This window comes from Globicephala melas, chromosome 1, assembly GCF_963455315.2.
Source record: "Globicephala melas chromosome 1, mGloMel1.2, whole genome shotgun sequence".
Taxonomy (NCBI): Eukaryota; Metazoa; Chordata; class Mammalia; order Artiodactyla; family Delphinidae; genus Globicephala; species Globicephala melas.
Window position 1 is genome coordinate 69,936,045 of NC_083314.1, and position 15,040 is coordinate 69,951,084.

Here is a 15,040-nt window from a genome sequence, read left to right on the forward strand (position 1 = left end):
TAAAATAATGTTTTGTTGAGTTTATAACTATATTTGATTTCACTTATAAATCTGCTTTGGATTTATAGTTGCACAAGAACTAAAGCATAAGAGATGTTGTGATATTGTGATTTATAAGAAGTATATAGTGTAACTGATTCACTTTTTTATAAAGCGGAAACTAACACACCATTGTAAAGCAATCATACTCCAATAAAGATGCTAAAAATAAATAAATAAATATCTGGTCATTCAGAGGACCAAAATATATTTCTCATATATATTTGGACTTCATCCACAGATGCAGGCTCACAGAGCTCCCAAACCCCTTGGAATTTCCTAAGTGACAAGAGCCATAAAGGCCTTTTGTTAGGTTAATGAAGTGATTCTAGGACCCCACCTAAGGATGGGAGCTGGTTGCCAGGGAAACCAACCTTGTGATTAGAGGGCTGGAACTTTCAGTCCCACTCCACTGAGCTCCAGGGAGAGGAGGGGCTGGAGGTTGAATCAATCGCCAAGGGCCAATGATTTAATCAGTCATGCCTGTGTAATGAGGCCTCCATAAAAACTCAAAAGGACAGGGTTCAGAGAGATTCCAAGTTGAAGAATACACGGAGATTTGGGGAGAATGGTGCCTAGTAAGGGCACAAAAGCTCCTCTCCCTTTCCCCATACCTTGCCCTATGCATCTCATCATCTCGCTGTCCCTGAGTTAAATCCTTTTATGATAAACCTGTCATCTAGCAAATAAAATGTTTCTCTGAGTTCTGTGAGCCGCTCTAGCAAATTAATCAAACCCAAGAAGGGGGTCTTGGGAGTCTCTGATTTGTAGCCAGTCGATCCGAAGCACAGGTATAGCAGCCTGAGCCTGCAAATGGCCTCTGAACTGAGGTGTAGGAAAGGGGTGGGGGCGGTCTTGTAGGACTGAACCCTTAACCTGGGGAATCTGATGCTATCTCTGGGTAGTGTCAGAATTCATTTGAATTGTAGGACACTCAGGTGGTGTCCAGAGAACTGTTAGGTGTTGTGTGGGAACACCCACACACACGCACACAACACGCATGTGGAAATTGGGTCCAGGAACCTCATTTAAGTGTATACCTAGCTTTATGTTTGTACATGTTTTAATAGTGTCCAAACGATCCATCATCCTAAGGAGCTGAAAAAAATTTCCCTATAAAATTGGTCCATATATTGTTCAGGTTTGAGTAATACCAAATTAGATAATCCTAAGGGAAGTTTTTTAGAGCGCTGAGTCTATTCTGTCTCTCTTGAAAAAGCCTGTCAAGCCTTTTCCCCAAGGGAAGCAGTAGAGAACCTGCTCATTTAGAAACCCATGACTAAAACCATCGCTACAAGATGTCAGTTTCCTACAGCCTCAGCAGCTGTCTATCTTCCCAGTGGACCCTCCATCAGCAGCAGCAAAGCTACTATGTTGGGGAGAGTGGGGATGGGGAAGATAGTACTTCTTTGAATGTGGAACAGCAGTTACCTTACACTTGAAGCCATTTACTTGGCCTTAAGAAGTGTGGTTGGTGATGGGGGGAGATTATTGAGCTGTGATGAAAGGAAATGACATGGGCCTAAATATCCCAATGCTTTGTCACCACTCTCACCTAAACTTCCTTTATCCACGAGAAAGTATTTTAACACCCCATGATCAGTGGGGTGGGTATTTTTCCCCAATACCAATTACTGAATCATGCAGTGGTAACCATAATAACATCCTCATGGTAAGGATGGACTTGAACGTTTTTTGGTTTTTTTTTGCGGTACGCGGGCCTCTCACTGTTGTGGCCTCTCCCGTTGTGGAGCACAGGCTCCAGACACGCAGGCTCAGCGGCCATGGCTCAGGGGCCCAGCCGCTCCGCGGCATGTGGGATCTTCCCGGACCGGGGCACGAACCCGCGTCCCCTGCATCGGCAGGCAGACTCTCAACCACTGCGCCACCAGGGAAGCCCTTGAACGTATTTTTGAAGAGCATAATAGTACTTTTCCCAGTAGCTCTGAGGAATGGTGACTGAGTACACTTAGGAACAAGTTGTGGATGACAATAGCTTCTGTTCCTACAAAGGGCTGGATTCAGACCTTTAGAGGCGCCAAGCGCTGAAAATATTATAGCAACCTCCCCATTCCACCTCACCAAGTACTTTGTTATAAAAAATAATGCTAGGGCTTCCCTGGTGGCGCAGTGGTTGAGAGTCCGCCTGCCGATTCAGGGGACATGGGTCACTGTCACAGTCACTGAATTTTACATATATATATGGGATAACATTAGACAGCCTGAGGTCTTTGACAGAATATGTTTTGTAAATGTTGGCAATACTTGATCAGTTGGAAAATGAAAGTGAGCACCCGGGAGCCTAGAAGGGGAACTTCCTACAGCTGAGCAAAAGGCACGGCACAGCCCCCTTTTTATAGAGGGTGTGGGGTGCCTGTGGATCTAGGAGAGGGCAAGAAGTTAGCACCCTAAGTCATGAAAATGAAAGATGTAAGTAAACATCACAGTTGTGAAGGAGAGATAATGGGAAGAGCTTCAATCAACTTTTACCCTGCAAAGGCCAAGTCCGTCACCAACAATACAGCTAATACAAAAGGATTAGTAAGTAACTTTTCACACTCCCTCGAGGGATCCACGTAAGTCTAGAATTTACATCCTAGCTTGACATCGAAGCTTGACACCCCTTTGCTAATGAATGACTGAACAAAAGGCTTAGAAAAATCTTTACCTCCAAACATGATATTAAATAGCAGTTAATTTACTCTTTACATGACACTAAATGATCAAATGAGAATTTTCTTTTTAATGAAAGTGGTCTCAGGGAAGAGAGACCACTCAGTGTGAAAGGGAAGAGTGAAAGGTAAGCACTTCTATTATCAGAGGTCTGGACACACCTATAAGGAAAGAAGCATGACGAGGAGAAAGACACCAGCTCTGCCCATGGTCAAACCAGGAAAAACCAAATCTGCAGCTGTATCCTAAAACCTAGAATGACAATCATCACCCTCTGGGAATAACCATTTTCTATTTACTGCTTAAAGAAAAATAGCCCTGTGTGCATTTTATACCCAGTACACACCAAGTATTCATATGTGAGCTTATCTATTCCTCCACATTTGTACTCATGAAGACATGACTGCCTGCAATTTTCACAACTAAAAATAGCACCATCTGAACCCAGTGCTTCTGATAGCAAACCTAGTGCTTACACCATCTCTCCATGACCTGGCTCTCTTGAGATTCCAATCTTACAGAATAACCAAGTAATAGAAAATTTTTGAGCCCTGTTAAATCCACAAAAAGTATAGTATGTGAGGCTTCAATTACTCCCCTCTAAGAATTTTTCTGGCAACAAGTAATTACTATGCGAGGTATGTAATAAGTCTCTAACATACTATATCTTGAGAACTCAGTAAATATTTATGGGTTATGTTCTAAGATGAGTTATAGAGATCGCCTAAGACATGACCTTTACTAGACTAGGTGATACTGACCAAAAGAACTAGGGATTCCAAGAAGTAAGATCTGAGTTGGCCAGAGGGTCGGAAACTTAAGCTAACCTTTAAGGAACGGTGGTATTTGGCTAACATGAGAGGAGAGAGGAGAATACTTACAGTATGGGGCGGGGGCGGGGGGGGGGTGGGTAGTGAAAACTGAAGTGGAGACAAATGATTCAACACTTAACTATGAAAGTGAATATTGGGGGTATGGGTGCTGGTATAGGCAGTGATTAGCATAATTGAACTGGAAAATGTAGAAATTTTATATTGCCCTTTACAGATGAGAAAACTGAAGTGCAATTAGTTTAAAAAATATAGTTGCACAAAGTTCAACTGCTAGTAGGTGGCAAAGTTAAAATTTAAATCTCACCCTGTTAACTCCTGGCCCATCACTCTTTCCACCATACCATGATTTTAAGTGAGAATGTTTGTACGTGGCATTAGTTAAAACAATTTCAATGAATATTCTTTCAAGTGATAAGTTATTCTAATTTGAATGATGTGACTAAGAGATTTCCCAAATATCTGCTATTAACCTGTTGAATTAGTCTTTCTCGATAATTTTAAGTTTCTGCTTCCATTAGATTAAATAATATTATTAAAGTTTAGGATAAACTGGCAATACTTAACTGAAAAACAAAATTAATAATTAGGAGTCTATTATATAACTATATTACAAGGTCTGACATCAAATAAGAAAGAAATAGCCAGGATAAAATCAGAGTTTTGGGAATTTGGGACTTTTTTTAGAGCAGTTTTCAGTTCACAGAAAAATTGAGCAGGAAGTAGAGAGTTCACATATATCTCCACACGTACACTCACAACCTCCCCCAATATCAACATCCCTCACCACAGTGGTACATGGGTTACAATTGATGAACTTACACTGACACATTATTATCACCCAACGTCCATAGTTTACATGAGGGTTCACTCTTGGTATTACACATTCTATGGATTTGGAAAATTTTATGGCAGGTATCCACCACCAACAGAATAGCTTCATTGCCCTAAAAACCCGCTGTGCTCTGCCTATTCATCCCCACCTCCCCTGTAGCCTCTTGCAACCACTAATCTTTCTACTGTCTCCATAGTTTTGCCTTTTCCAGAATGTCATGTAGTTAGAATCATATAGTATGTAGCCTTTACAGATTGGCTTCTTTCACTTAGCAATGTGCATTTAAGGTTCCTTCTTGTCTTTTCATGACTTAATAGCTAATTTCTTTTTAGTGCTAAATAATACTCCATTGTCTGGATGTACCACAGTTTATTTATCCATTCACCTACTGAAGGACATCTTCGTTGCTTCCAGGTCTTGAAGTTATGAGTAAAACTGCTATAAACATCTGTATGTAGGTTTCTGTGGGAAAGTAAGTTGTCAATTTGTTTGGGTAAATACCAAGAAGCACGATTTCTTGATCATGCATAAGAATATGCTGAGTTCTATAAAAAACCGCCAAACTATCTTTCAAAGTGGCTGTACAATTTTGCATTTCCACCAGCAATGAATGAGAGTTATTATTGCTCTATATCAGCACCAGCATTTGGTATAGTCAGTGTTCTGGATTTTGACCATTCTAACAGGTAGGTAGTAGTAATTCATTGTTGTTTTAATTTGAAATTCCCAAATGACATATAATGTTGAACATTGTTTCATGTTTACTTGCCACCCGTATATCTTCTTTGGTGAGCTGTCTGTTCAGATCTTTTGCCTAGTTTTTAATCAAGCTATTCATTTTCTTACTGTTGAATTTTAAGAGTTCCTTATATATTTTGGGTGACAGTCCTCTATCGGATGTGTCTTTTGCAAATATTTTCTCCCAGTCTATGGCTTGTAGTCTCATTGTCTTGATACTAGTTTTCACAGAGCAAAACTTTTTAATTTTAACATAGTCCACTTTATCAATTTTTTCTTTCAAGGATTGTGCGTTTGGTGTCGAAAAGTCATCACCATACCCAAGGCCACCTAGGCTTTCTCCTATGTTATCTTCTAGGAGTTTCCTGATTTTGCATTTTACATTTAGGCCCATGATCTATTTTGAGGTCATTCTTGTGAAGAATGTAAGGTCTGAGTCTAGATTTGTGTGTTTTTGCATGTGGATGTCCAGTTATTCCAGCACCATTTGGTGAAAAGACTATCTTTGCTCCATTGTATTGCCTTTGCTTCTTTGACAGAGATCAGTTGACTATATTTACGTAGATCTATTTCTGGGCTTTCTATTCTGTTCTGTTGATCTATTTATCTATTCTTTCAGCAATACCACACTGTCTTAATTACTGTAACTTTACAGTAGTCTTAAAATCAAGTAATTTCTGTCCTCTGACTTTGTTCTTCTCCTCCAATATTGTGTTGGCTATTCTGGGTCTTTTGCCTCTCCATATAAACTTTAGAATCAGTTTGTCAGTATTCACAAGATAACTTGCTAGGATTTGGGGGGGGATTAGGATTTATTTTTAATTTCCTTTGATATTATTTTAACATTGTTATCTCAATTTTAAAAATCTATATAGTGTACACATTCTAGAATTAGAACTACATCCGTCTGAGGAACGATTAGCTACTCTTGAGTGAATTTAACTCCCACTACTCTCTCCTCTAGATCAACTTGTTCCCCCGAATCTCAAGAGAGTACATCCTAAAGGACAAGCCCCAACAGCCTTTGTAACCTTCACCACTCGTCTAAGTTTTATATGCTTACAGTCCTGCAAGGCATGTTGTTGGTATAGCTCGCATGAGCACTTCCAAGGCAACCTTGCGCACAGTAAATTTTGCTGGATTAGCTATCTATGAAATGCGTTCAAAAGGGCATCCCCACCTACCATCTTCATAGGCACAGTGCTTTCCCCTTTACAAAGCTTCTGACACATTACCTTTTCTGAACATAAAAAAAGGATATAAAAGTACATGAGGGGGCTTCCCTGGTGGCGCAGTGGTTGAGAGTCCACCTGCCGATGCAGGGGACGCGGGTTCATGCCCCGGTCCGGGAAGATCCCACATGCCGCAGAGCGGCTGGGCCCGTGAGCCATGGCCGCTGAGCCTGCACATCCGGAGCCTGTGCTCCGCAACGGGAGAGGCCGCAATGGTGAGAGGCCCACGTACCGCAAAAAAATAAAAATAAAAAAAGTATATGAGGGAAACAGTTGAGGAAATTGAGGACCACTGAAGGTAAAAGACTTCTCTGAGGTAAAAAATCTAGAAAATGATGGTGCTGAGACCAAAACTTACTGCATATTCTCCTCACTACCTTTTGCACACAAGGTTCTATTCTTATAAACCCACACCACGTAGCACACAGCATTAACCTCTGACCAGCAGGTACAAGGGACTCCTCAAACATTTCTTTGGGGTCTCGCTAGGCACAAAACACAAGCCAAAAGACAGTTGAATGAGTGAATCCATTATAGACAATGCCAACCTCCTGGAGAAGCCTAGCTGAACCCAGGAGTTTCAAAGTAAGTCTAAACACCATTTAAAACCCTTCTGCCTTTTCACTGCTCTTCCAGGCCTCAGTGATACTTGGGCTGGCTCAAACCTAACCTTTCTCGGTGCTTAGAGACCAAAGTGAGATTCCATTTAATAAGTATACAACTTGTCAAAGGCTGGGATCTCCATTGCTTGGAGAATTACAGAACTTGGAAACATCAAATAGTTCCATGCACAACAGGAAGGACAGAAAGCAAAAATAAGAAAGAAAATCAAAATAAGAAGAGAATTATTTTCAGCCAAATCATATCTGAATAACATAGGCTCAATCATAACAGGTCCAAATGCATGCAAATAAAATTTAAAGAGATGGAGAAAGTTTAGAGAGACCATCACTTTAGCCATTAGGTGATTGGTGTTTTGATGAATATCCCCAGGCAGGTATCTGGACATCTCAGTTCCTTTATTAAGCTATTGTTATTAGAAAATGTTAAGCAGAGTACCTTACACTAGGAAGCAGTCAATAAATCCTTGCTAAATAGAATTAAGCCAAGTAAAATAAAATTGAATTGCCAAGGGATTCCAGAACAATCAGGGAGAGAAACAGGTTAGGAACTACTGAAAAAAGTAGCCAGATGGGGAAAAGGGGCAGAGACTTGGGCATTAGGAGTAGGAGAGGAAAAGAATGGTGAACATAAGTCAAGACCAATTTTCCCCCAGTGGTCCCTCCATCTTGGAGGCCTTGGTGGGACGAGCTAGTTGCTGGATGACTTCTACAGAAGCACAAAACCTGTATTTCTCTTTTGTTAACTCATCTGTCCCTTTCCTGAATGCATTTCGCATTTAGGTACAACAGCAGTAGCAATTGTGACCCATACTGTTTTATACTGCCCACTAAATCTCTCCATTGTAATAGGATTATCTTGTCTAATATATAATATATAGTATCCCTTCTTCCCTACCTGCCCCAAAGTGCCAACTCCTTTTTTTCTTCTGGTGTTGTACGGACCCCTAGCCAAGTAATCCACTCTTGTGTTTAGCTCCCCTGTAAAGACAGCATTATGCACAAGTGTGTTTTGAGCATTAAGAGAAAGGTTGGATAAAAGTGAGGTGGGAATGGATGAGGGAGTGGAGGCAAGGAGATGAATGGACAGCTGTCTTTTCAAATCAAAGAGGGCAAATTTCCAACAGATCGCATCCATGATCAAACCAAAGTGTTCAAATGAAAGGGATCAATCCAAGATAACAATCTCGATGGTTCACACATGATAGGCTTTTAAACCACAAAGCATTGAAGATTCCACCGGAAGAAGAAAGAGAAGTGACACTGAGTGAGCATTCACTTACTCAGAGCATCTGCTACGTATGAGGCTCTGTGTTGGCCTCTTTGCATATCTAATGGCCCCTATTTCATATACCAAACCTATGAGGTAAGAAAAATGAGACTTGGAGAGGTTCAAGATCTCGTCCAAGGTTACACGGCTAGTAAGTGGTGGCAAAGCCAGAATTTAAACCCATATCCTTTTCACTGCAAAAGTACTTTGAGGAGCATTATTTGTAGAAGGGGATTTTGGTGGGTGAACATTGCTGCCTGGAAGAATGTTTTTGGACTAAGGATATGGAAAAATAGCTGGGCTGGTGCTATGTGGCTGAACATCTGTGCCAAATTATTAATAAAAGCAATCATCATCAACTTCATTTATTAACTACATGCCAAACATTATGCTATGTACTCACAAGAGGTATGTGTAATACCTATTAGATGGGAATTATGATCCTTATTTTACAGAGTAGGAAACTGAGAGAGTTGAAGCGGCTTGCCCGAGGTCACACAGCCAGTGCGTATAGAGCTGGGAGTGGAAATCAGGTCTGACTTCACATCAGAAAGAGGCTGAGGCCTGGGCAAGTGTCCAGGGAAAAGGCAGGTGTTAAGGGGAAGAGGCAGGCTGTGGACACCATGAGGTGGTCCTGACCAAGATCAAAGAAGCCACCTAGAGGAGGGAGGCACTGACCGTAAATTCCTTACAGGACAACAGGGGTGGCGTTGTCCTATAAAGGGCGCCCTTACTCCCCACTGAGGAATGGCTGAGGCAACAAACGTGGAGACTTACCAGCAGAGGTTCAGGTTGGAATCACATGGGGAACACTTCAAAATACTGAAGTGTATTCACTTCAACCCCTACCCTCAGATACTCTAATTTAATTGATCCTTAAGGTCTACCCGAGCTTCCTAACGTAGTGGTGAGCAGCCCTCATTGTGGACGGTTGCTGACTTCAGAGAAGCTCTGGGAGGCCTGGGGATGTAGGACACATATCTGGACTGAGTAGTCAGTGTCAGGAGAGGGTCCACTCATACCTTGCGCGGCTTCAAACAGGGCAAGGGGTGTAAAGAATCCAGCGTGTCTGAGTTGTGGGCAGGTCACCATTTATGTCAACTGGTGCATGACATCAGCAGGTCTGTGGAGGTCCGTTTTCAGAGTGGCGTTAGCTTTCTGAATGCCTGTGAGATGTGCGTTTGAGGTGAGGGTGATGTAAAGCGCCTGAAAGTGGACCTTACAAAGAAACTTGGGAGGAAGTGCCTGAGAGTTAATGCTAATTTAAAATGGTGTGACATTAATATAAGGGGGGAAACTCTAATTTTTTAGTGTGTCTATTAAAAGTGTAATCATATGGAAAGGTCTGAACTAGATTTGTTGCATGTGAGAGATAGTTCATATGACAAAGTCTGGGATGTGACTATATAAGAAGGGAAGAAAACAGTGAGTTAACAGAGAGGCGAGGGGAGAGTGAGGAGGTGATGAGACTCCTTTGGACGACACTCCCACTCTGTGCTTGGACATCGTCTAGGAAAAACTCACTTTTTTCCCCTACTAACACACTCACTGCCTGGAGCTAGTGCAGACCCCACAGGCTAAGGGCTCGGACCCACAAGACCGTCCCTGCAGCACAGACACCAATTATGAGTAGTAAGTCCCCAAGTTACCCACAACTTCTTTCCAACTTGGCTACAAATCAGAGGTTCTCATGACCCCTCCCCTACTGCCAGCCTTGGATTCAATCGCTTGCTAGACCAGCTCACAAAACTCAGGGAAACACTTATGTGTACTAGTTTATTATATAATAAAGGATACAGATAAACAACCAGACAAAGAGATATATAAAGTCTGGAAGGGTCTCCAGCGTAGGATCTTCTGTCCCTGTGGAGTTGGGGTGCACTAGTTTCCCAACACATGGATGTGTTCACCAACCCAGAAGCTCCTCCAACTTGATACTTTGGGGATTTCCATCATGTAGGCATGATTAATCATCAGCTCAGTCTCCAGCCCTGCCTCCCTGCCTGGAAGGAAGAGGTGGGGCTGAAAATTCCTAGCTTCTAAGCATGGCTTGGTCTTTCTGGGGACAAAGCCCCCATTCAGGAGCCCACCCAAAATCACCTCATTAGAACAAAAGACACTCCTCTCACCCAGGAAATTCCAAGGGACTTAAGAGCTCTATGTCAGGAATGGGAGTCAGAGACCAAATATTAGAACAAAAGATGCTCTAGTGCTCTTATCACTTAGGAAACTACAAGAGTTTCAGGAGCTCTGTGCCAGGAGCCAGGGGAAGAGACCAATATATATTTTTTGCATATGTCACAGACATGGATACTGTTGGAGTCACAACTCGTGGATTCTAAGTAAAAGAATCTGGAAACGCCTTCCCTACTTCCCTTACCTTTAGTGTTTATAAAGCAAACAGATCTTAAGCAGAAGCAGAGGCAGGGGCCTCCCCACCCCCTGCTGGGCCTCCAATCCCACCCCCAGGAGCAGCTGCATTCCTTCTGATGACAGGCACAGAGGAGTGAACATGAAGAAGATCCAGGGTCAAGGATCTACCCTCAACTAGATATGAAGCTCCTCGAAAGCCATCTCCTTTGAGGAGAGACTTGTGGACTGATCTTAACTAAACCTTTCTCGTTCAGAGACCGCACAGACCCAGGCAAGGGAAGCTTGAACACCATGGTGTCCTTCAGCTTCCACTGAGCTCACTGGGTGAGGAAGCATGGCCAAGCCAGGCACCAGAGGAAAGTTTCAGATAGAAAACCTGGGAATAGGGCTTCCCTGGTGGCGCAGTGGTTGAGAATCTGCCTGCCAATGCAGGGGACACGGGTTCGAGCCCTGGTCTGGGAGGAGAGAGCAACTAGGCCTGTGAGCCACAACTACTGAGCCTGCGCGTCTGGAGCCTGTGCTCCGCAACAAGAGAGGCCGCGATAGTGAGAGGCCCGCACACTGCAATGAAGAGTGGCCCTCGCTTGCCACAACTAGAGAAAGCCCTCGCACAGAAACGAAGACCTAACACAGCCAAAAATAAATAAATAATTAATTAATTAAAAAAGAAAACCTGGGAATATTCCCTGTGAGGAGGGATTGCTTCCACTCAAAAGAGATGGGCACTAAGACCAAGGCCACCCATTCCAGGGTTTCACACACAGCCCAATACAGCCACCCTCACGCCAGCATCAGCACCACCTGCATGACCCAGCATGGCAGAGGCTGCCTCACATTTTGTTCCAGTGTTCAGGGGTCACTGTCACAAGAACTGGTATGGGAAAGGCCTTCACAGCCTTCAGAACGCATTCACATCCAATGTCTCTTGAAACAATAATACTGGGGACTTCCCTGGTGGCACAGTGGTTAAGAATCCACCTGCCAATGCAGGGGACACGGGTTCAAGCCCTGGTCCGGGAAGATCCCACACGCCGGGGAGCAGCTAAGCCCATGCTCCACAACTCCTGAGCCTGCGCTCTAGAGCCCATGAGCCACGACTACTGAGCCCACGTGCCACAACTACTGAAGCCCACGTGCCTAGAGCCCGTGCTCCACAACAAGAGAAGCCACCGCAACGAGAAGCCCGTGCACCGCAACAAAGAGTAGCCCCTGCTCGCCGCAACTAGAGAAAGCCCGCGCACAGCAACGAAGACCCAACGCAGCCAATGAATAAATAAATAAATAAAATTCTTAAAAACAATAACAACAACAATAATACTGAAAGTATCGCTATTTTTACCGTGTAATAAATACAGAGGCCTACGTGCAGGAAGGTAAAGCAACTTTGCCAAATAATAAAAGGTAGAGCCAGAACTTGAACTTGGGTTCGGAATCTAAATCCCAGGCTCTTTGCAGAACAAAGGTAAGTATATACCAAACACCCAGAATTAATGCAGAGAGCTGCCCACCCGCAGCCCCTTTCCGGTATCCAGATAAATACCCATCCAAGTGCGGAAGTGGCCTTCAAGAGAGGATCTGCACTGCTCCCCTAGCCTGACACCTTCACCTCCTAGTCACCAGTCACCGAGGGAAACGTGGAACTTGACTCGGAAAGTAGTCAAACGTGTGTGTGGAGTGGGGGAGGGCAGTGTTATTGCAGAGTGATTCAGAGCACAGAGTTTAGAGTCAGACATGCATGAGTCTCAACCTTACTAGCTGTACTTGCTTAAGCAAATCATTCTTCTTCTCTAAGCTTTAATGCCCTTATTCATAAAATAGGAATAATGCCTCAGGAACTCTGAGGATTCAATCAAATTATGTACATAGAGCTCTGAGCATGGAGCCTGGTGCAGAGCAAGCACTTAGCTTTTTTTATTTTACACACAGACACAAAACTAAACATGACCATAGATACCACCTGCTGATGAACCGCCATTAGCATGCTCTCTTGCTGATAACTAACGTCCTTGTGGGGACTTGTTAATTAAACTGCCTCTATCACCTCAGTCTCGAGAGAAATGAACATGAACATAGAGGTATGGAATGGAAAGAGCACTGATTAGCAGTAAAGAAAACTTGGATTTCATCTGCAACTTCACTACTAACGTGCTGTGTTGACCCTGAATGTGTCAACCCCCCTTCTGTCACTTCCACCGCCTGTGAAATGAGGAGGTCAGAAGAGATCTCTAAGGCTCTTCACAGACTCTGACTCTGTCGTTCCTCCAGGGAAACGAGGCAGAAGGCAAGCAGTCAGCAAAATGGTGCTGAACCCCTCCTGGCTTGAACACTGCGAACTCCCGCCTCAAATGGCTGGCCTGAGAGTTTCAGCCACTTGGAAAAATTCTCTTTCCCCTTGGATGGGACTCTTGAACCTCAGCCAGGACTCAGAGGTCCCAACTGCAAACAGTCCCAAGTCATTCGGTAACAAAGGGAAAGGCACCCAGGCCAGCGAAATGGGGAAGATAAGGATCCTCACCAACTGGAAAATGCCCCATCCACCCAGACCCCCAACCACCTCAAACCTCAAGGTGAAGGCACCCGTCACCCGAAGTTGTCCTTCTCACAATTAGGTCAACGACTCCCCTGAAAAATCAAACATACAAAAAGCTGTCCTCTCCCAAACTCAGGACCCTCGAACGCCGCTACTAAATGCCGAAAACCTAACCAGCTCTGTGATCGGCCTGTCTTGCCTGCCAACAGCTTCAACCCTGCGAACGTTGTTTATTGTATCTTGCAGCTGCGATGGATTCGTTTATTATGCTTCAGTCTTCTTTGGTTAGCAGTGCTTTATTCTTCTCTCCATAACATAAATCCAGCCCCCCCAAAACGTGAAATCTTGGATTTCTCGTGCCTAGGGTGCCCCATTCCCTTCCCTTCCTCGCCTCACTTGAAACCCCCTTCTGCCTCCTTTTTAAAACTTTTCCTGAGACACCAGGAGAAGGATATTTAGAGCTTTCGTTTTCGGAAAAGAAAGAAAAAAAAAAAAATGAAGGGAAAAAAAGCCCCAAAACACACAACTTACGTTCATCCAGGAGTGCACAGTTTGGGAAAGAAGAAAACAGAGCTATAATCCACTGCGTTCCCCCAACCCAAAAAGAAGAATCTGTTGTGAAACGCTTCTTTTTCCACTTTGCCGGTGGAGGAGCCCGGTGGTAGGCATACATCCACAGGCTGATGCAAGATGCCTTTGAGAGAAACCTCACATTCTGAGGATTCCTGGGAAAGCGCCAGGGATCCCAGCATCCAATATATTGCACATTTGGTTTCAATTAGGAAGGGGGTTGGGGAGGGAAGAAGGAAAGTCACCAATCAGAGCTGTTTTCTGTTTAGAGACTATTTCTTTTGACCCAAGGGACCACGGGCAAAGCTATAATTTACAGCAAAACCCATTCATAGAAGAAAAAATATGTATAACCATAGGACAGACTTAAAGACATAGCTCCCTTCCGCCTTATCCCCACCGCATCCATCCCCAAGCCCTCCCCTTCTTCCATCTAAGACTTGGTCCCCACCCTGTGACCCCCACCTCATTTTTCTTACTTGAGCTGAAGCTATGAGCACAACTTAAGGTTTGGATTCTCTTCCAATTGACGCTTCCAGGACAGTTGGGTCACACACATGGAGCTGATCTTTAGTGTTTTATCCATGAAAGCCCAGAGCTGAGCCCTTCCCCTAAAAGATTTGATTTAATCCTCCCTGCTCCGGAACTATCTCTCCCACCAAAAAAAAAAAAAAAAAAAAAACTGGATAGTTTGAGAGTCTAGGATTCCTATTTTTTTCCACTCAATTCCCAGTTGGTTGCTCCCTCTGAGGGTCTGTGGCTGTCCTGAATCCATGCTGCTAAATGGAAACACAAGCGTTTGTGAGGACTTTCTAAATTATTTTGAAACTTTTTTCATTTTCCTCTTTTTTTTTTTTCCTATCCACGGCCATGAAGAGAGATCATGTGAAAGGGGAGTGTAAGTGACAGGGAGGAACCCTTCCTTGGCTCTTTAAAAAGAGTAACTAATAATTCTTCCCATCCATCAAGGCTCCTGGCATTAACCCTTCCAAGCCTGGATCATTCTTTACCAAGCACAGGCTTGGTCTGCCCTAGAGGTCTTGATTCTCTGTGAGTACAGGAAATGCAGGGTAAGCAGAGACTCAAGTTCAGGAGATCTGTAGAGAAAGGTAGATGGCAAAAGAGAGGTTAAGAAGACCTAACCGTGGCCTCCCTGGTGGCGCAGTGGTTGAGAGTCCGCCTGCCGATTCAGGGGACATGGGTTCGTGCCCCGGTCCGGGAAGATCCCACACGCCGCGGAGCGGCTGGGCCCGTGAGCCATGGCCGCTGAGCCTGCGCGTCCGGAGCCTGTGCTCCGCAACGGGAGAGACCACAGCAGTGAGAGGCCCGT

At 43.9% G+C, this 15,040-nt stretch overlaps 1 protein-coding gene across 3 annotated transcripts in view; it reads right to left on the bottom strand.

Moving 5' to 3' along the window:
* Positions 1-14,350, bottom strand: part of DDR2 (discoidin domain receptor tyrosine kinase 2) — a 160,803-nt gene extending 146,453 nt beyond the window's left edge. Inside the window, exon 1 of one of the 3 annotated variants that reach the window (XM_030847406.3) lies at positions 14,190-14,350. The gene's annotated coding sequence lies outside the window, so the exon portion shown is untranslated. Of the gene's footprint in view, positions 1-13,171; positions 13,285-13,671; positions 13,855-14,189 lie in introns of those variants that run through there. The other 2 variants (XM_030847405.2, XM_060297101.1) reach the window with 2 other exon arrangements.
* Between the last annotated feature and the right edge of the window lie 690 nt (positions 14,351-15,040).